General features: G+C 42.0%; 1 protein-coding gene across 2 annotated transcripts in view; it reads right to left on the reverse strand.

Annotated features, from left to right (window-relative positions):
- Positions 1-23,446, reverse strand: part of LOC124545335 (PC4 and SFRS1-interacting protein-like) — a 48,305-nt gene that overhangs the window by 12,809 nt on the left and 12,050 nt on the right. The window contains exon 3 of one of the 2 annotated variants that reach the window (XM_047124244.1): positions 3,454-3,457. The exons of the other annotated variant lie outside the window; for it this stretch is intronic. The gene's annotated coding sequence lies outside the window, so the exon portion shown is untranslated. The remainder of the gene's footprint in view (positions 1-3,453; positions 3,458-23,446) is intronic. 2 annotated transcript variants of the gene reach the window in all.

Below are 23,446 nucleotides of genomic sequence, written 5' to 3' on the forward strand. Positions count from 1 at the left end.
GAAATGTGGTGCTACAGGAGAATGCTGAAGATTAGATGGGTAGATCACATAGCTAATGAGGAAGTATTGAATAGGATTGGGGAGAAGAGAAGTTTGTGGCACAACTTGACCAGAAGAAGGGATCGGTTGGTAGGACATGTTCTGAGGCATCAAGGGATCACCAATTTAGTGTTGGAGGGCAGCGTGGAGGGTAAAAATCGTAGAGGGAGACCAAGAGATGAATACACTAAGCAGATTCAGAAGGATGTAGGTTGCAATAGGTACTGGGAGATGAAAAAGCTTGCACAGGATAGAGTAGCATGGAGAGCTGCATCCAACCAGTCTCAGGACTGAAGACCACAACAACAACAGTGTTCCTAAAGCCTTCGACACATTTTACTGTTGGCAGATGCTTGTATGAGCACTGTTTTGTTGTTGTATAAGGCACACTCCTTTGCAACTTAAGTTTTATTTTCGTTTTTTTTCCCATTTATCTTTTGTTGCTACAGTATTATTCTGCAGTAGCGGGATATAATAATATCCTTTGTTAGAGTATTGGTTCTTACCAGTCAACATCACAAAAATTTAACTGAAAACTAAAACAATGAAAAATTCCCGGAATTTTAAACAATTCCCGGGTATTTCCCGGTTTTCTCCCGGATGAAAAAATTCCCGGGTTTTTCCCGGATCTCCCGGTTGTCCCGGGTCGTATACACCCTGTTGACACAAGCGGAAACCATTTGTGACACTCCACGAATAGAGACAGTCCAGACAATGCTGAAGACAGCATTGCAGGAGACACGTCTGCTGGGAGCTGCAATAAATAGCAAAGCCAACGAAAAGAGCCGGAAATGCCAGCTGGAAGGCAGTCTATAATTGGGTTGATGGCTGTGGCAAAGAGGACAACACTCAGTACGAAGCCCTGATGCACCCCGTTCACCTGTGAAAAGGTGTGGGATAAGGAGCAACCCACATGTACCCGGAAAACTGTCTGTCAAAAATTCCCGGATGAAAGTGAGAAGACGACCGCGAAGGCCCCATTTGTGCACAGTATGTAGAATGCCTGTCTGCCAACAGGTATCATAGGCTTTCTCCAAATCAAAGAATAGAGTCATTGTTTGTCACTTCTGCAGCATGTTATTCATGATGAATGTCGACAGGGTGACAAGATGGTCAACCGCTGAGCGGCGCTTTCGGAACCCACACTGAGTTATTAGTGAGAAGATGGTGTGACTCCAGCCAACACACTAATTGACCACTGATCATGCGTTCCATCACCTTATAAACGCTGCTGGTAAGGGAAATTGGACGATAGCTGGAAGGAAGAGATTTATCTTTACCTGGCTTAGGTAGGGAACAATAATAATAGCTTAATGCCAAAGCGTGGGAAATACGCTGTCAGTCCAAATACGGTTGTAGGTATCGATGAGAAAGCGTTTTCCCGCAGGAGGAAGCTTCTGCAGCATGAGGACATGGATCGTATCGGGCCCAAGAGCAGAAGACCTGAATGAGTCAAGAGCATGCCCGAGCTCCCTCATAGTAAAAGGAGTATTGTAGCATTTCGATTCAAAGAGAGAAAAAGAGATTCCACGAGAATCCTCCACCGCCTGTTTCCGAGGAAGGAAGGCAGGATGGTAGTGTGTGGAGCTTGAAACCTCCGCAAAGTACCGGCCCAAAGCGTTGGAAACATCGACAGGGTCGACTATGACATATCCCGCCAGTCAGACCAGGGATCTGGGAGTTGGCGGTAGTTCCGGAAAGCCAGTGCAAGCCAACCCAAATGAGAGAGGACAGAATAAAGCTAGTGAAAAAGCTGAAGAAGGAAACCCAGCATGGTTTCTTGCTTTCCTTAATAGTGAGACGGCACTGTGCACGTAGTTGCTTGTAGCGGATGCAGTTAGTTAACGTAGGATGACGGTGAAAGACACTAAGTGCACTGCCGCGCTCCACAGTCCACCAAGGGACTGGGACCCGACGGGGAGGAGTAGTAATACGAGGGACAGAGGATTCGGCAGCCGAGAGAATAATGTCTACGAGGTGCTCGACCTGATCATCACAGCTGGTAAATGGCCATTCGTCAAAGACTGCCAAGGAGGAATATAGCCTCCAGTAAGCAAGAGAGAATTTCCGATGACCGGGCCACTGTGATTGGGTATGGTTGTACAGGCGAGTCTGTCAATGGAAGTGGTCACTCGAGTAAGTATCAGAAAGAGCACACCACTTGAAACGTCGACCAAGCTGGGCAGAGCAGATTGAGAGGTCTAAGTGTGAATAAGTGTGTGTGGAATCAGATAGAAACATGGATTCACCAATATTAAGACACACAAGATTAAGATGATCTGCCAAAAGAGAACCTATCAGACAGGCGAACCTCAAGAGGATGACGGGCATTGGTGTCACCAAGAAGCAGAAAGGGTGGAGGAAGCTGAGCAACAAGCTGCATCAGGTCCACCTTCACGATAGCAGAGGACGAAGGGGTATAAATGGTGCAGAGGGAAAAGGTAAATTCAGGAAGGAAAACACGCGCAGCAACTGCTTGTAAGTGTAGGTGTGTGTGTGTGTGTGTGTGTGTGTGCGCGTGCGCGCAACAATGACAAACATCATGTCGTAGAAGCAGCGTGGCCCCATCATGAGCAGGAATCCCCGCAGTAAGAGATAGGTCGATTCGTAGTGAAGTAAAATGGGAAAGAGCAAAATGGTCTTGAGGACATAGCTTGGTTTCTTGGAGACAGACTACAAGTAGACATTGCGATCACAGGAGCAGCTGGAGATCCACCCTGTTGGACAGTAGGCCACGGATATTCCATTGTCCACCAGGACAGTGGTCACCAGACTCATTCTAGAAGCTCCCATCGCTAGGCAAACGCCACAGTGCTGCACTGTGTCACTTAAACGCAACACTGAAGGCACCTCCGAACCACAAACCAGACTCCCATAATCAAGGCGGGATTGAAGCTCTGTAGAGCTGCTGCAGCGTAGAGCAATCTGCACCCCAGTCGGTGTTGCTCAGACAGCAGAGAGCATTGAGGTGCTGCCAGCACTCCCACTCTAGCTGACGAAGGTAAGGTAGCCAAGTCAATCGGGCGTCGAAAACCAGTCCTAAGAATCAATGTGTCTCCATTACAGTGAGTGGATCGTCATTAAGATATAGTTCAGTTTCTGGATGAATGGTACGACACTGACAGAAGTGCATGACATACAACTTCACAGCTAGAAACTGGAAGCCATGGGCTAGAGCCCATGATTGCACCTTGTGAATGTCTCCCTGTAGGTGCCACTACGCAACACCAGTACTGGAGGAGCAATACAAAATGTAGAAGTCATCCGCATACAGAGAAGGGGAGACCGACAGCCCTACAGCTGCTGTTAAGTTGTTAATGGCCACTAAAAATAGAGATACACTCAATACAGAGCCCTGCAGAACGCCATTCTTGTCAATAGGGGGGGAGGGGGGCGGGGGACTATGGGAGGCACCAATCTGGACACAAAGTTAGGATCGACAGTAAGTTTTAGATAAAAAACGGGAGCGACCCCAGAGACCCCACTCATACAATGTGGCAACAATATGATGTCACCAGGTTGTGTCGTATGCTTTATGTAAAAAAAAAAAAACAACAACTACCAGGTTTTGGCATCTGAAAAAGGCAGTTCGGATGGCAGACTAAAAGGACAAGATTATCAGTGGTAGAGAGACCCTGGCAGAAGCCGCCCTGACATGGAGCCAGTAGGCCACATGGCAAGGACCCAACCCAACTGACACACCATTATGCTCCAGCAGCTTATAGAGAACATTGGCAAGGCTGATGAGCCGATAGCTATCCACATCAAGCAGATTTTTACCAGGTTTTAGCACCGAAATGATGGATGTCCTTTCTGGATTTCTCTCACTGATCCTTGGGTTTCTCTGGCTGGGAGGCTTTCACTGATACAGTCTCCAGGACTGAGGATGATCGTGAAGCCCCTATGACCAGCTGCTTTTGGGCAGCTTCAGCCAATGGCGGGTGTCATCTTTCACACTAGCAGGAAGCTGGGAAGGAGTGAACCAAGGGACCCCTTACTAGCAAGAGGAGCCAAAGAAGACTTGCACTTCTCCAGCAGAGAAGTGGGAACTGGTGTCCCTGATGGTTGGGGCGACAGTGCTCCCGAGGTAGGTGCTGTGGAGGCAACAGAGAGGGAGGTGCCTCCCACCATCAAGGGGGCAGGTGTAGTCTTACGGCTCAGAGCCAACTGGAACTCGCGGAATTGATGGGGCTGCAACTGTTCCCATAGTGGTGGCATAAGTGGTGGTCATAGCCACAGGATGTAGACGCTGAAATTTCCTCTTGGCCTCAGTGTAGGTGAGTCAGTCCAGGGTCTTGTATTCCACAATTTTCCTTTCTCGCTGTAAAATCCTGCAGTCTGGTTAGCAAGAGGAATGATGCTCTCCACAGTTGACACAGATGAGAGGAGGGGCACATGTAGTCTTGGGATGGGATGGACATTCACAATCTCCACATGTGATGCTGGAAGTACAGTGGGAAGACATATGGCCGAACTTCCAGTGCTTAAAGCACCGCATTTGGGGAGGGATATATGGCTTGACATCACAGCAGCAGACTATCACCTTGACCTTCTAAGGTAATGTGTCATCCTCGAAGGCCAAGATGAAGGCACCAGTGGGAACCTGATTATCCCTCGGACCCCGACTGACGCCAGACGAAATTAACTCCTCGTCGCTCTAATTTGGCACACAGCTCCTTGTCAGACTGCAAAAGAAGGTCCCTGGACCATATTTAAATTCTTATGAGGCATAATGGTAACTGAAATATCCCCAGCTTGTCACAAGCGTGTAATGCCCATGACAGGGCAAAGGATGCTGTTTTCATCAAGACTGACCCTGACCATATTTTGGGCAAGCCCTTCACCTCTCCAAACTTGTCCTCTAAATGATCTACAAAAAAAACTGAGGCTTCATAGAGACAAAGGAGTCTCTATCAGCACTCTTAAATAAGACGTACCGGGACAAATAAGGTATGCTGTCATCCTTAGCCTGGTGTTCCTCCCATAGTGTGGTCAGGGAGGGGAACAATTTAGGACCATGCTTCCTTGCATTGTGCTGAGACTTTGAACACTTAGGGACTGCTGGCGTTTATCACCAGCAAGTGATGACGTGGTACACTTCATTGTGCGTCATTCGCCCTGATGCCACCACTCCGACCAGGGGCCCTCCCCACAGGCACCACCCAGCCGCAGCAAACGCCACCAGGCAGGATGGCCATTGCGCGGAGTCCCGATGCCCCAAGGTGACTCTTAGCATACGTGGAGAGTGAACGGCACAGGCATCAGCAGAGCGATCCCTGTGTAGTCAGGGGGCTACAAACAACAGGGTACAAGGGGCCACACTACAACTGACTTGCTCCCGTGCTGGATATGAGACAAGGAATTCCCTAGTGATTGTCAGCACAGAAAACAACACTGCATAGTGGGCGGAGAAAAATGCACCCAGGAAGGTGTGTTCACTCAAGATAAGGAGGATGAGCAGGACTGCAATACCACAACAAGAAAGTGGGCTAAGGTTCTCAATGCACAATGCACCATGTAAGGCACCCTTCCCCAATTGATTGGCTCTCCAGGAATTACTTTACTTTTTTTTTGCAGGGGGGGGGGGGGGGCGTGAGAGAGAGAGAGAGAGAGAGAGAGAGAGAGAGAGAGAGAGAGAGAGCGAGAGAGAGAGAGAGGAGTGGGGACCATCACATAAAGGGCGAATGGTGTGAGACTCCTTTTAGTCACCTTTTACGACAGCAGGAATACCTCGGGCCTATTCTAACCCCCGTGCCCGCAGGGGGCTAAACAAATTGGTCTGAACTTTAAAGCTTCACTGCATAGGTTACTCACTTTCAAAAGAAAATACATAATAACAAGCAGCAATATCAAATATGTAAGCAAAAACTATGTCAATGAACTTTAAGATCTATTCCAAGAAGTTTACTGCACCAAATAACATCCAATTCTACCAGTATGAAGATGCATTTGTCTACACAGATCAGTTTGGCTTTAACTACGAAATGAAATTGACCCATACAGTTCCATTAGTTGGAGAACATACTATATGTAGTGTACACCATATTCATATTCATGTCACGTTCCCACAGTCACACCTTACACTATGCTCTTAAAGCATTCTTTCTTTTTGCTCTATTTTACTTGTGTTTGCAAGAAACAATGGTGTATTTGGATCACAAGTTCAGCAACTGGTGAACAGGGCACTTGCACAAAACCCTGATGAAGCTGTGACAAAATGAAGGAAAGACTAGTAGAATATTTTAATGAATGTCTGATTGCTCTTTACAAAAACAAAGATTTTGTTTTATTCATTGACTGCTATACAGGACAGAAGGATCAGGCATTGTAAACTTTTGATTTGGGAGTAGTGAATATTATTCCTCCTGGAATTGAAATACTTTGTGAAAAAAACTGATTTTGCAAAGCTGCATAGATACATACGCGCACGCGTGTGCGTACCCACCGCAGGGATTCTAAGTTATGTGCCAACTAGTTCTGCAGATGAAGAGATTGCAAGAATGTAAGGCGAGAAAAAAAATTATTCAAATATTTAATGGAGGCGTAAATTTAATTGTGATGAGTGATTGGAATTGAATAGCAGGAAGAGGAGGAGAAGGAAGAATACAAACACATGACCTAAGCAATAGGAATGAAAGAGCTTCGGCTGGTAGTATTTTTTTACAAAGCATAATGATTACCCTTGCTGAAAGAAGATCATACATCTGGAAGAGACCTGGAGAGGCTGGAAGGTTTCAGGCAGAGCTTAAAAGTAAACAACAGGGTAATAAATAAGCAAGTCAGCGATCACTGACAAAACATCTTGCAAGTTAATAAGAGCAGAAAGTGCATTCGTTACATACAGTAGAAGTAGTGCGAGGAAGGAGGGAGACAGGTCAGAAAATCAAAGACATGGAACTAAATGGGAGTGAAGAAGTGAACACTTACTGAGAAGAAATGCCGAGACAAAAAAAAAATTAAGGCCATATGTGTGCAAGAAACAGGGTTCCCACTTTTCCTGCCCTGAAAATTACAGTTAATACATGTGTTACTACAAGAAAGCTTAAAAAAATATTGCAAATTTGTTTTTGTTGTGGTCTTCAGTTCTGAGACTGGTTTGATGCAGCTCTCCATCCTACTCTATCCTGTGCAAGCTTCTTCATCTCCCAGTACCTACTGCAACCTACATCCTTCTGAATCTGCTTAGTGTATTCATCTCTTGGTCTCCCTCTACGATTTTTACCCTCCACGCTGCCCTCCAACGCTAAATATGTGATCCCTTGATGCCTCAGAACATGTCCTACCAACCGATCTCTTCTTCTAATCAAGTTGTGCCACAAACTTCTCTTCTCCCCAATCCTATTCAATACCTCCTCATTATTTATGTGATCTACCCATCTAATCTTCAGCATTCTTCTGTAGCACCACATTTCGAAACCTTCTATTCTCTTCTTGTCCAAACTATTTATTGTCCATGTTTCACTTCCATACATGGCTACACTCCATACAAATACTTTCAGAAACGACTTCCTGACACTTAAATCTATATTCGATGTTAACAAATTTCTCTTCTTCAGAAACGCTTTCCTTCCCATTGCCAGTCTCCGTTTTATATCCTCTCTACTTCGACCATCAGTTATTTTGCTCCCCAAATAGCGAAACTCCTTTACTACTTGAAGTGTCTTCTTTCCTAATCTAATTCCCTCAGCATCACCCGACTTAATTTGACTACATTCCATTATCCTCGTTTTGCTTTTGTTGATGTTCATCTTATATCCTCCTTTCAAGACACTATCCATTCCGTTCAACTGCTCTTCAAAGTCCTTTGCTGTCTCTGACAGAATTACAAAGTCATCGGCGAACCTCAAAGTCTATATTTCTTCTCCATGGATTTTAATACCTACTCCGAACTTTTGTTTCCTTTACTGCTTGCTCAATATACAGATTGAATAACACTGGGGAGAGGCTACAACCCTGTCTTACTCCCTTCCCAACCACTACTTCCCTTTCAGGTCCCTTGACTCTTATAACTGCTATCTGGTTTCTGTACAAATTCTAAATAGTCTTTCGCTCACTGTATTTTACCCCTGCCACCTTTAGAATTTGAAAGACAGTATTCCAGTCAACATTGTCAAAAGCTTTCTCTAAGTCTACAAATGCTAGAAACATTTGTTTGCTTTTCCTTAATCTAGCTTCTAAGATAAGTCATAGGGTCAGTATTGCCTCATGTGTTCCAATATTTCTACGGAATCCAAACTGATCTTCCCCACAGTCGGCTTCTACCAGTTATTCCATTTATCTGTAAAGACTTCGTGTTAGTATTGTGCATCCGTGACTTATTAAACTGATAGTTCAGTAATTTTCACATCTGTCAACACATGCTTTATTTGAGATTGGAATTAATATATTCTTTTTGAAGTCTGAGGGAATTTCGCCTGTCTCTTACATCTTGCTCACCAGATGGTAGAGTTTTGTCAGGACTGGCTCTCCCAAGGCTGTCAGTAGTTCTACTGTTGTCTACTCCCGAGGCCTTGTTTCGACTTAGGTCTTTCAGTGCTCTGTCAAACTCTTCACATCGTAACGTATCTCCCAGTTCATCTTCATCTACATCCTCTTCCAGTTCCATAATATTGTCCTCAAGTACATCGCCCTTCTACAGAGACCCTCTATATACTCCTTTCTGCTTTCCCTTCTTTGCTTAAAACCGGGTTTCCATCTGAGTTCTTGATATTCAAGCAAGTGGTTCTCTTTTCTCCAAAGGTCTCTTTAATTTTCCTGTGGGCAGTATCTATCTTACCCCTAGTGAGATAAGCCTCTACATCCTTACATTTGTCCACTAGCCATCCCTGCTTAGCCATTTTGCACTTCCTGTCGATCTCATTTTTGAGACGTTTGTATTCCTTTTTGCCTGCTTCATTTACTGCATTTTTGTATTTTCTCCTTTCGTCAATTAAATTCAATATTTCTTCTGTCACCCAATGATTTCTACTAGCCCTCTTTTTACTTACTTGATCCTCTGCTGCCTTCACTAATTCATCCCTCAAATCTACCCATTCTTCTTCTACTGTATTTCTTTCCCCCATTCCTGTCAATTGTTCCCTTATGCTCTCTCTGAAACTGTGTACAACCTCTGGTTCTTTCAGTTTATCCAAGTCCCATCTCCTAAAATTCCTTCCTTTCTTCCAGTTTCTTCAGTTTTAATCTATAGTTCCTAATCCACACCTGCCCCTGGAAATGTCTTACAATTTAAAACCTGGTTCCTAAATCTCTGTCTAACCATTATATAACCTATCTGAAACCACCTAGTATTTCCAGGGTTCTTCCATGCATACAACCTCCTTTCATGATTCTTGAAGCAAGTGTTAGCTATGATTAAGTTACGCTCTCTGCTAAATTCTACCAGGTGGCTTCCTCTTTCATTTCTTAGCCCCAATCCATATTCGCCTACTACGTTTCCTTCTCTTCCTTTTCCTACCGTTAAATTCCAGTCACACATGACTATTACATTTTCGTCTCCCTTCACTACCTGAATAATTTCTTTTATCTCATCATACATTTCATCAATTTCTTCGTCATCTGCAGAGCTAGTTGGCATATAAACTTGTACTACTGTAGTAGGTGTGGGTTTCGTGTCTATCTTGGCCTCAATAATGCGTTCACTTTGCTGTTTGTAGTAGCTTACCCACACTCATATTTTCCTATTCATTATTAAAGCTACTCCTGCATTACCCCTATTTGATTTTGTATTTATAACCCTGTATTCACCTGACCAAAAGTCTTGTTCCTCCTGCTACCGAACTTTGCTAATTCCCACTATATGTAACTTTAACCTGTCTATTTCCCTTTTTTAATTTTCTAACCTACCTGCCTGCCTGATTAAGTGATCTGCCATTCCACGCTCTGATCTGTAGAACACCAGTTTTCTTTCTCCTGATAATGACATCCTCTTGAGTAGTCCCCGCCCAGAGATCCGAATGGGGGACTATTTTACCTCTGGAATGTTTTACCCAAGAGGACGCCATCATCATTTAATCATACAGTAAAGCTGCATGCCCTTGGGAAATATCAGGGCTGTAGTTTCCCCTTGCTTTCAGCCGTTTGCAGTACCACAACAGCAAGGCCGTTTTGGTTAGTGTTACAAGGGCAGATCAGTCAATCATTCAGACTGTTGCCCCTGCAACTACTGAAAAGGCAGCTGCCCCTCTTCAGGAACCACACGTTTGTCTGGCCTCAACAGATACCCCTCCGTTGTGGTTGCACCTACGGTACAGCTCTCTGTATAGCTGAGGCACGCAAGCCTCCCCACCAACGGCAAGGTCCATGGTTCATGGAAACAACAGTAACCTACAATATATTGAGCACAGATGTTTGAGAACAGAAATGTAGTCCTATTCATTGTAAGGTCAAGGAGCTAGTGAACCTTCCTGAATCATGGGCAGAAGTCATTCAGTTATAGGAGGAATTTTCGTACTTTGTTATCTACCTTATGGTAGGTAGGTGGTTAGTGTTTAACGTCCCGTCGACAACGAGGTCACTAGAGACGGAGCCGAAGCTCGGGTTAGGGAAGGATTGGGAAGGAAATCGGCCGTGCCCTTTCAAAGGAACCATCCCGGCATTTGCCTGAAATGATTTAGGGAAATCACGGAAAACCTAAATCAGGATGGTTGGAGACGGGATTGAACCGTCGTCCTCCCGAATGCGAGTCCAGTGTGCTAACCACTGCGCCACCTCGCTCGGTTATCTACCTTATGCCATAGAAGTTACCAGAGATATCAAATTCCAATACAACATTGTTTGCATATTCCATTAAGGAACAAATTTCTTTCCTTCTTTTACAAGGCAGAATTTGATGTGTTATTTACTGAAGTAGTCTTGGAAAGTATGGGATGACAACCACACATACGTCGACAAAACAAAACTGTTCACTCATCTTGATAAGTTCTGCTATCTACAGTTGTGTCAAACTTGCACCAATGGGAAAGCAACACACACTGGAAACAGTGACAGCGCCACACGTAATTCACTTTTAACACTATTTGTTGTTCTTATTGTACGATTTTACTTTTAGACTGTTTTGATTTTCTGTGATTGTGTGTAATTACTGCTTACTGTTTTTTATATGTACTATACCGCTTACCTGTCTGAAATACAGAGATATTTCTGCATTAATGTACAAGTCAGAGGAAAACTGTATTGTTATGTGGTAGCTGTGTGGCATCATTTGAGGCTCTGGAGTTCCGTGGTAGTACTTAACATTCACATCCCTCTGATTCTTTTGTCTTGTTTGCAGATGAGTGCCAAACGTAGCATGAATATAACAAAGGTGTGCGTAAGTTAACACTGTGCCACAGATGACTAACAAAGTCATTTAATGCCACAAAGACTCAGCATATTCAGGCCCCATGTCTCTGAAATTACTGAGTTCTATTTTCCTTGCAAATTATGGAGAAATGATCCCACTAACTGTAAAATTATATTCTACACTTGGCCTGTCAACTGGAAGGTCATGCAATTTTGTACATGCGTATCTCTGGCGGATCATTATACACATCCAACCAGATTTTAATAAATATTGTATGACAATTTTAACACCTTATTCAGACCCATTACATTGAATAATTTAACTTACTTTTCCCAGAGTATGTGTATATACTTTGAGACGAATATTTATGAGCTTTCAATTTCATCTTAATGATTTTTCTGCTGCATCTGCTTTCCCATTTTGTCCATTACTTCCATGAATAGTTTTGTGCATGCACACAAATTTCTCTTTGGCAACTTAATACGGGCTTAGTTGTTTTTCAAAATTTAAAGTGATAGTGAACTTCAATGTTCCTGAATAAAAGGGCAAAAGGACTGCTGCTGAGTTTACTGTTTACATTTGAGTGCATAATTTGATGAAAAGTGTATCATTACCAATTTCATTCATGACAAAAAATTTAATAATTGTTTAATGAGTTATTCACCCATACAGTTCAAATACGATCTTCAGAATAGATAAAATTTTGCTAGAAGTCTGATTAATCTAAAATGACGTAGTCATAATATTCTCTTACTCCTACAAAACAAATGCCTTTAAAATAACTTGGATGGAATTTTTTTTAAATCTTGAGAGTTTGAAACAGACTATAAAAAATATACACCAGTGTTGCGCTCACGAAGACAACAATTTACCAAGGAAAGACAGTCGGCACCTAACACAACAGAGGCAAAAAACTATTGGCCACTTGGCAGAACTGAACTCTGGTTAACAGGCTAATACCCAGCACTCTGACCGTGAGGCACAGCAATGGCATCTTGAACTGATGGTCAAATCACTGAATATTTCACAATTGCTATTGATTCCTATACTTTTGTAAATTATGTTTAATTGGCATGAGTTTTGTATAATGTAGGAAAAAACAGATTGGTTCTTACCCTAAAGACAACACATTAAGTTGCAGGAAGGCACAATTAAGACACACAAGGTTTTCAGCCATAGCCTTCATCAGCATAAGAGAAAAAACACACCATTCAGACACACCTCATGCACATGGCTGCCAATCACAGCTTAGCATTCCGGCCTGAGAGGCTGGAGTTGGCAGTTGTGTGCATGAATGGTGTGTGTTTCTCTTTTGCTGATGATGGCTGTGGCCGAAAGCTTTATGTACGTGCCTTAATTGTGCCTGCCTGCAACTCAGTATGCCACCTTAATGTAAGTAGCACTGTCTTTTCCTAATTGTTGATATTCTTACCAGAAGTTTCCATTGTTCAATGTTGTGTACTGTATGTCTCATTGGTATGATATGTTACCAGTACAATATAAAATGGCCATGAAGGGCAAAAGTGTTGCAAGCAATTGTGATGTGTATGTACACACCAAAAACACCCGATGTGCACCGTAGGCATTTTCCGTGCGAACAATTTTGTTTTGTCGGCTGCAACCGTTCCTGAAGAGCAAAAGAAAAACCTTTCACTTTCAACAGCCATACTTAAATAGCTGCAATGACACAGAGAGAAATATTATTCGAAGGGCATATTATGAATATTAACACAGTTTCTCAAATGACAGAACTGTGCAATTCATTGGGTGAACCAGACTGAAGAGGACTGATGCAGAATAAAGTAGTTTTAATGCAGGATGATTCCTTTAAATACCTTGCTTTATTTTATAGGGCCTGCCTGTGAAACATTCAACTGCCTACATCCTGAAGCTACAAAAGTGAACAATCGCTGTTTTCATGAAGGTGGAACAATATTATCCACCTGCTCCGTATTTGCACAGAGTTGCTGTTAAGCTAATCAGTTGATAACCAAACTTGCTCTGCATGCCAGACTTTTGCCAGGTTGCAGAATTGACGAACTATGTTTTTCTTCCATTGGGTAGGGAAAGTTCTTGTTGCCACATATTGTGGAATATTGTTAGTTTCCCTGATTTCCCTCTTAATGAGATGATGCAGCATTTGGTAATGTGTGTTTGCTCATGGGAAAATATCTATGCACTGTGCTAAAGGCTGTTAAATTCACAATCAATAAAAGGGTGTTTCATGTCTCAAGGTTTCAGTTCAGAAACCAAGTATTATGTCCCAATAATGCTTGATGAAGCATGAATGCAAATGAATAGGCAGTGGCTGCCAACATTACTACGCAATATGCCATTAGTTTCCCAACAACTGAGCAGTCACATTATGTGCGATCACTGAAGCTGTGTTCGGAACCTTTTAAGATAACACTCTCACTTGTTTAAATTGGGTTAAGTAGACTTCCTACTCAGTTTGGGGCAGAAGGTAACCACTTTGGCATCGTCTCCCTGATGACCATATCACACTGGCTATCCATGTTGGCTTTTTGACTGGAGTACCATCCAAAACTGGTTACTTTCAAACAGTATAACTAAGGTGTCCTTTCCAAACAATCCCTACTACTATAAAAATTTCGGACAAGTGCAGAGTCAGACAGCAACAGCAGGGACTGGACTTTCTTCGCTAAAAAAGTGAGAGCGACCAGCACACAAACAATTTGATTTGGAATTTGAGAAGTGACTAGGTCGACAAGGAGTAACTATGATTAGAGAAAGCAAACTGCCTCATCTAAATACAAGCTACATTTGGTTCATGCTTTTTAGAACAATTCTAACATTTTCTGAGCAATTGTAAAAAGAAAAAATATATTTAACTGGGAGTAGCTGCCATTAACATCCATCACGTCTAAGAAAAGTCTTACAGGGCTCAAGGCATGAGCTGCATGAAGGGCTCTCATCAAATTTCTAAATACAACATCTGACAAAGTTTGGTGAATGAAGTCAGAACAGTCGATTGAGCAACACTACTGACTCACAACGCTGCACCTGTGTAGCGGCCATTGTTGACAACCTGCACCCACCATAGTTCAGTTAAGCATCGTGTGAGTTCCGAGTTAGACCTGTTGGACTAAGAAATGGGAACAGGACAATGAATGAGAAAAGGATCAATTTTAAGATTTGTTTTAAGCTTGGCAAGACACCGAAAGACACGCATCCAAAGCTGGTACATGTTTATGGGGATTCCATGCGACGGAGGGTGGATGCATGTATCCTCACTAACGGAGGACATTTTGGACATTTCCTGTAACAAAGTGTTTGGAGTCACGCTGGTACGTTCTCTTGCTGTGTGTTTTCATTCCATGATTAATGTGATTTGAAGAGAAGTAATAAAATGAGCTCTAACATGGAAAGTAAGCATTTCCGGACACATGTCCACATGACATATTTTCTTTCTTTGTGTGTGAGGAATGTTTCCTGAAAGTTTGGCCATACCTTTTTGCAACACCCTGTATATTGGTCATCTACACCTTCCTATGCTTAGTGACAATTATATTCTGAGAGGAAGTCTTAACCCCTCAAAGATATTTTGAAAATTATGCTCCAAAAATAATTCTTTTAATAATGAAAACCATCCTATAATGAATGATATTACATACAGTCACAAAGACATCTTTGAGGGGAGTTAGAACGGAATTTTTTTTCACATTTTCAAATTTTTATCTCACTATAAAATTTGCAGTTTCCTGAATAAAATGATCTATGTATCACTTATAAACATGGAAAGTATTTTATTTTCTTTTTTTAAATATAATCTACACTAGTTATAAAAGTTAAAATTTTTACATGCATTACTTCAAGATCTAATAAAATCGGTAATTTTTTATACAGAAGGCTGTGGATTGCTGAGTTATAAAGGTAATGTGCAGGAGAGGATGGGCACCAGGTTGAGGAAGTTGAAACGAAGTTTGAGAGACAAGAAGAAACTTTATAATAGTAAAACTGTAAGAGGCAGGCTGGCAGACAAAATGATTGATGAACTACAGCCTTTGCCCTCCTGGACCTGATTCATGGTGCAATTACCACAATGTATGAACTGTTTGAGTACTGGACAATCAAACATTCCATCCCAGCAGCATGGATATCATAAAACCTATTTACAGAGACCTGGCAAGTCCTGAATTACTGAAGAAATGTATGCATGATCAGACTCAATCCCATGGAGTTGTTCAATAATCTCATATGGACTCACTCACCAAAGAATGTTTTTTTTTGGAATGAAGATACTAAAGTGCGAGGGAGGGAGGGGGGCGGCAGTGATGCTGTTATTGCTTTTAATGATGATAACATTGGTAGGATGAAAGCACTACAGCATATGGCAATTAATCCTGGAGCAAACTGCATCAGAGAACTTGAACAGATGGAAAAGGTTCGCATTGATAAAGCAGAGTACGCAGCACAGTTGGCCACTAAGGAGTCCAGAATGAAGAAAAAACCTCTGAAAAAGATCAAGAGGATGATATACAGTATGGTGCAAGGTGCTTCCGAGTGACTGAAAATAAAAAATTAAGCATATATCAAGTGAGTTACAGTCTTGAAACTTTAGGAGACGTTCCAGAAAACTTACATTTTCTAGTGCATTTTTCCCTAAATCTCTGAAACCACTTCCAGAACAGCATTCAAATTTTCAGGGAATAATAACATACATATCCTTAGTCTACTGAACTAAAGGAAAAACAATGTTACGTATAATTAAAACTATTTAGGATAATGTAAGAAAAAGTTCACAAAATGTTAACCATGTAATTAAAAAATGCAGACTCAGAACATACAGTTTAAAGTACTGTAAATGTTTCATGTCAATAGCTACAGTGGTTCCTGAAATACAGGGAAGCCAAGTCACTAAATTTAACATTGTCAGGATAGAGCTTTCCAACTCCCCTTAAAAGCTCAAAATAGTAAGTTACAACATGAAGATCACACAGTATACTTGTGCACTGGCCTTCAACTACATTATCCTGAAACTTTAAGCCAATTTTTAGTTTCTGTGTAGCTATGAATTCTAACCATTTATTTCACAATGATTTCCTATTAACATAAATCTTTGAGGAGATGGCTGGAGCACATTGGATGTATTAATTCATACTACTGGCGAACAGCATAGAGACAGAAGTGATGACACTTTCTGCAGTACCTGACCATCATTTTGCAGGACAATGCTCAAGCACGTACAGTGCAAGCTGTTACTGACTTGTTTGACTGACGGGGCTGCTAAGTGCTATACGACTTACTGCACTCCCCTGACTTAAGCCCTCGCGAGTTCAACTCTATTTCTAAACTGAAAGAAACACTTCACGGCATTCGCTTCAGAACTGCTACAAATTCGTCAGGCAATAGACTGCGCCGCTCGAACTGCCAATGTAACTGGCACTGCTAAGAGTATCCTACGACTTCCACACCACTGGCAATGGGTTATTCACAATGGTGGTGACTACTTTGAAGGTCAGTAAAACTTTGAAACACGTATCTATTTTGTACGAACTGTAAATAAATAGTTGCCACAATTAGTGTTCCAACCCACGTAATACCAGATGCTTTCTAGAGGCCGAGCTCTTTACTACCAGCAAGGAAACTGACATAAGCAGGGTTTTATTTTTTTGAAGGTCTTTCCTTTAGTTGCCAGAGTGTAATCGGGATTTTAAGTTTATGTCAAAATAATGAAAAGAGGTAACTCAGGTTAAGTAGAATATGAGATTGCCAAAGAGTTGCTTCCATACTCATTCTTGCATGACTATTAAAACACAACACAGAATTAACACAAGAAGCAGAACTTAAGTTTGACAGAACTACTGCAGACAGAATTGATCAACACCAGTATATGGTTGGCATCAAGCGACAAGACAACACAGCAGTCAGCATATAAAAAGGTAACAGCTTGCATGTCATACGCAGCCATGGCCTAGCCTGGTAGCTGGCAACGGTAGAATATGTGCTACACTGATCCACTGTTACTGCTTCCGACTCCCCCAGTAGAATTTTTATGCTTGAAAAAAGCATGTTGCTTCTTAAAATCCTTGTGTTTGCTTTATGTCAGCCATAACAAATACTACAGCGGCTAAGTAACTTCACCATATCAAAACTAACATGAAAAACAACATTGCATGTTCTATGCGCACCCCACAGCACCCAGTTCTTGGTAAAGCAAGTACTAATCTCACTTCCACATTTCAAAAATGAGATCTCTTTTGAAGTGCTGCATTTCTGTGGACAGTTGTGATAAAGTTGCAAAATCTGGCAAGATCAGTCTATATGCTGCACATTCTGCAAGTTCTATGTCATGTGGGTCACAATTATTGCTCCAAGAGGCATTACAACTTCTCAAAATTTGTACACCAAAATTCTCCCAAGTTGATTAGTCTGTGTACAAGTTTTAGAAACAACATTTTTGTGAACTTATTGCAGAGTAATTTTTTTATAAAACCTAACAACAGTATTAGGAAAAGGACAGATTGCTATGCACTGTAAAGATGAGTTGAAGACAGACAACAAAAATATTGTTATACATTTTGGCCAAAGCCTTTCCCCACAGTTGTGCTCTGACACCCACTTAACCTCCACAACATCCTAGACCATGTCCATGCCATTCCTAATCCCTTGCCACAGGGATCATATCCCCATTCAAGATCCAGGCATAAACCCTGTCCAATCAATCCAGCCACCCACCCAGCACTTCCTATTCCAGTCCTGCCCTAGGATTATCCTACCCCTTCAGAGGTTAGGCCACCTTTGATAGCAGCCAAGTTGTGTTATGGCTCTGCTGCAAACATTACACAACTTTTTTTACTGTTATGACTACCAACCAGCTGTCCAACACGAATAGCCACCACCAAACTGTGGCAAAGAATAAAATCTAGCATCTTGTGACAACATGCAGCATGCAGCTGGATTTCAATAGCTGCCTCACAACCCTCCACCACCAGATTTTCTGAACTGCAGAGATGGGAGTTATCCTTACAACACACTCTGCATCCCAAAATTATCCCAGCCTCAATCAAACCTCCACCCAACAGTTTCTGCCTCTTATACTGTCACCTATTCCCTTTTTACACTCACTCACCCTCTTTGGGTGCTGTCCTCTTCCAACATGTGTGTCCATCCTTTCCCCTTCCCTGTTCCTCTCCTTTTCCACTCCCCATTCCCCCTCCTACACACGACACTGTGCCTGGCAGTCCCTGCACGCTCCATCAGACAGCACTCTTCCCCCCCCCCCCCCCCCGCCTCCCATGCCCTTCTATGCCTCTCCCCTCCCCACCCCACCCCACTCCAGATTGCTATTCATAAGACAGTCTCATTCTGTTCAGAGGTGCTGATTGTAGAAGTTGTGTGTGAGGTGCACTTGCCTGTGTGAATGTGTGTTTTCATTTCTGAGGAAAACTTTGGCCAAAAGCTCTACTGTGTAACAGTCTTTTGTCGTCCCTGCCTGCAACTGAAGCTGTGATCTTTACAGTGAGTAGCATTCTATCCTTTTCCTAATACTGTTTATGCTGCAACCTGGTGAATCATCCATAAACAAATTTGTTCTAAAGTAAATTATTTTTGAAACCCATACCCCAGCAGGGATACCTGATGCACACTTGTTAAAAGTCCGAAAGGTCCAATTTTTCTACAAAAAACATGTTTCCACAAATGCTTTCTTCCTTTAATCTCCACTATCGTGCATTATTAATACAATAAAAAATCTGCTTCAGTTGCCAATAACTTATTGCCAACCGCTTTCGAAGACTGCAGCTTCATCTTCAGGTGCACCCAACTGTGCAGTTCTGAGACCTGAAGATTATGCTTTAAGCTTTTACATCAGTTGTGCAATAAATAACTTAACCAGTGTTTTTATTCTAGTAATAACACAGAATTGTGGATCTGTGCAGTTGGTGGCACCTGCTTCGAAACTGGTTGTGCAATAAAATATTACTGGCACATGAAGCAGATTTTTTAGTCTATTAATATTTTCCTCAGATACAAATGTTCACCTGATCAAATATTTTGTTTACCATTATCAAACAAAGTTTCTCATGCAAATGATAATGAGGTCATTTTAGAGTAAAACGGACACAGAGATGAAAATTTTAACTGAACTATCGTCATGTTAAATCAACTCTCAAATCTACAGTTTATTGTTTTGCAATCAATACAGTAATTTTTTGGGAATATAACTTTGTGAATATGAACTACAGAGTTCACCAAAAATTCACAAAAACCTTTGCATGTGGGTAGCTACATTTCCTTGCCTCCTTTGTTTTTGAGGAGAGTGACATGAATATCATTAGTAGTTTCTTCTATTTTCCTGTATGTGATGTTCCAAATGTAACACAGAAATTGAATATTTATGATACTGAAGTCTATTCCAAAAGTTTTCCACTTTTAATATCGTATTACACAAGGGCTGCAGATTCCTTGACTTGCGCCATAGGGTGGTGGGGTTTCAGGTTCCACTTGATAGGTCAGGAGTCCACTACACCCAAAAGGTGGCTACACAAGTAGCAGGGGTTGTGTGGCGTGGACTAGGCGGCTTTTTAGGTTAGATGGCCTCTGGCAAGTACAGAAAGGACAACAGCCTCAAAGAGTGTGGGGCAAAGTCAGGACATGCGGGGACCAAGCAGCAGTCAGCACTGCAATTGTAAACTATCGAAGCTGTGTTGGTAAAGTACCGCAACTTCAAGCGCTGATAGAACGCACCGAAGCTGAAATAGTTATAGGTACGGAAAGCTGGCTGAAGCCATAGATAAATTCTGCCGAAATTTTTACAAAGACACAGATGGTGTTTAGAAAGGATAGATTGCATGCAAACGGTGATGGCGTGTTTGTCGCTGTTAGTAGTAGTTTATCCTGTAGTGAAATAGAAGCGGATAGTTCCTGTGAATTATTATGGGTGGAGGTTATACTCAACAACCGAGCTAGGTTAATAATTGGCTCCTTTTACCGACCTCCCGACTCAGCAGCATTAGTGGCAGAACAACTGAGAGAAAATTTGGAATACATTTCACATAAATTTTCTCAGCATGTCATAATCTTAGGTGGAGATTTCAATTTAACAGATACAGACTGGGACACTCAGATGTTTAGGACGGGTGGTAGGGACAGAGCATCGAGTGACATACTGAGTGCACTATCCGAAAATTACCTTGAGCAATTAAACAGAGAACCGACTCGTGGAGAGAACATCTTGGACCTACTGATAACAAACAGATCCGAACTTTTCAACTCTAAGTGTAGAACAGGGAATCAGTGATCATAAGGCCATTGCAGCATCCCTGAATATGGAAGTAAATAGGCTTATAAAAAAAGGGAGGAAGGTTTATCTGTTTAGCAAAAGTAATTTGGGAGGCAGATTTCAGACTACCTAACAGATCAAAATGAAAATTTCTGTTCCGACACTGACAATGTTGAGTGTTTATGGAAAAAGTTCAAGGCAATCTTAAAATACGTTTTCGACAGGTACGTGCCGAGTAAAACTGTGAGGGACACTGTGGTTCAACAACAAAGTTAGGAAAACTTCTGCAAAAGCAAAGATCTTCACTGCAAGTTTAAATGCAGCCAAAACCTCTCAAACAGAAGATAAACGATGTCAAAGTTAGCGTAAGGAGGGCTATGCATGAAGCGTTCAGTGAATTCGAAAGTAAAATTCTATGTACCGACTTGACAGAAAATCCTAGGAAGTTCTGGTCTTACTTTAAATCAGTAAGTGGATCAAAATAGCATATCCAGACACTCTGGGATGATGATGGCATTGAAACAGAGGATGACACACGTAAAGCTGAAATACTAAACACCTTTTTCCAAAGCTGTTTCACAGAGGAAGACCACACTGCAGTTCTTCTCTAAATCCTCGCAAGAACGAAAAAATGGTTGACATCGAAATAAGTGTCCAAGGAATAGAAAAGCAACTGAAATCACTCAACAGAGGAAAGCCCACTGGACCTGACGAGATACCAAATCGATTCTACACAGAGTACGCGAAAGAACTTGCCCCCCTTCTAACAGCCGTGTACCGCAAGTTTCTAGAGGAACGGAAGGTTCCAAATGATAGGAAAATCTCTCAGGTAGTTCCAGTTTTCTAGAAGGGTCGTCAAGCAGATGTGCAAAACTCTAGGCCTATATCTCTGACATCAATCTGCTGTAGAATTTTAGAACATGTTTTTGCTCGCGTATCGTGTCATTTCTGGAAACCCAGAATCTACTTTGTAGGAATCAACATGGATTCCGGAAACTGCGATCGTGTGAGACTCAACTCGCTTTATTTGCTCAGGAGACGCAGAAAATATTAGATACAGGCTCCCCGGTAGATGCCATTTTCCTTGACTTCTGGAAGGCGTTCGATACAGTTCTGCACTGTCGCTTGATAAAGTAAGAGCCTACAGAATATCAGACCAGCTGTGTGGCTGGATTGAAGAGTTTTTAGCAAACAAAACACAGCATGTTGTTCTCAATGGAGAGACGTCTACAGACAAAATAACCTCTGGTGTGCCACAGGGGAGTGTTATGGGACCATTGCATTTCACAATATAAATAAATGACCTAGTAGATCGTGTCTGAAGTTCCATGCGGCTTTTCGCGGACTAGAAAGAAGGATCCTTTATAGTATGATTATATGATAGCGGAACAAACATGTAAAATATCTGGGAGTATGCGTACGGAACGATCTGAAGTGGAATGATCATATAAAATTAATTGTTGTCAGGCGGGTGCCAGGTTGAGATTCATTGGGAGAGTCCTTAAAAAATGTAGTCCATCAACAAAGGAGGTAGCTTACAAAACACCCGTTCGACCTATACTTGAGTATTGCTCATCAGTGTGGGATCCGTACCAGGTCGGGTTGACGGAGGAGATGGAGAAGATCGAAAGAAGAGCAGCGCGTTTCGTCACAGGGTTATTTGGTAAGCATGATAGCGTTACGGAGACGTTAAGCAAACTCAAGTGGCAGACTCTGCAAGAGAGGCGCTCAGCATCATGGTGTAGCTCGCTGGCCAGTTTTCGAGAGGGTGCGTTTTTGGATGAGGTATCGAATATATTGCTTCCCCCTACTTATACCTCCCGAGGAGATCACGAATGTAAAATTAGAGAGATTCGAGTGTGCACGGAAGCTTTCCGGCAGTCGTTCTTCCCGCAAACCATACGCGACTGGAACAGGAAAGGGAGGTTATGACAGTGGCACATAAAGTGTCATCCACCACATACCGTTGGGTGGCTTGTGGAGTAGAAATGTAGATGTAGATAATGAGCCAACTTTAAAAATATAAATCTGTGCAAAGATCACACTAATACTTCTTCACATAAGGCTCAACATAATTGGAAAAAATTTAAGGTATTTGAATAAAACTGTCAAATCAGACAAAAAATTTCAGGAAGTACAGTTCAGTTTGGGAAACTGTGTGTAAATTGCCATATTGAAGGTCGCAGCCAATTACAGGGTGTATACATTGACAAGGGAAAAAAATTCCCGGGCTTTTCCCGGTTAAAAATACACTTTCTCCCGGATGAAAATATACTTTCCTGCGTTAAGTGACAGTATACTACTCCTCGGCACTGTATAACTCATCAATCCTTTGAATGTTTATGGTTTTATATACCGAGGTAGAATTTCCCGGCACTTTAGAAAGAGAAACTCAGGGGGGGGAAAAACACATTTTTAAAGACATTTGATGTGCAGCAACACGTACGCTGCATATTTTCGTATTACGAAGGTATAAATCTTAATTCCAGCAAACACAGCATGTCACTTTCCGAAGCATTGAAACTGAGATTGCGATGCGCTTTTGTAAGCCAGTCATAGCTCATGTCACGTGATCTCGCCAGCCGATGACAGCGTAAGACACGTGATGCAGTCAGTCAATAGCAAGATCACTCTTAAGCAGCGCGAACACACAAGTAACGAAAGTTAATGGTTTACATTAATATACATAGCATTCACATAAGAAGATTAATAAGCTGGAAGAGAAGCTAAGCTTCCACATATAATGTTGATCTTTTTTGCTCATGTTACACTAAGATACATCACACAAATGTACCAGCAAATATTTAATAGCGATGTAAATGTTCTGATCTTCTTGGCTCTAAATTCTTCTAAATGGTCGTCCTCAAAGAATTGATTTTTAA

This window comes from Schistocerca americana, chromosome 1 (assembly GCF_021461395.2).
Source record: "Schistocerca americana isolate TAMUIC-IGC-003095 chromosome 1, iqSchAmer2.1, whole genome shotgun sequence".
Lineage (NCBI taxonomy): Eukaryota > Metazoa > Arthropoda > Insecta > Orthoptera > Acrididae > Schistocerca > Schistocerca americana.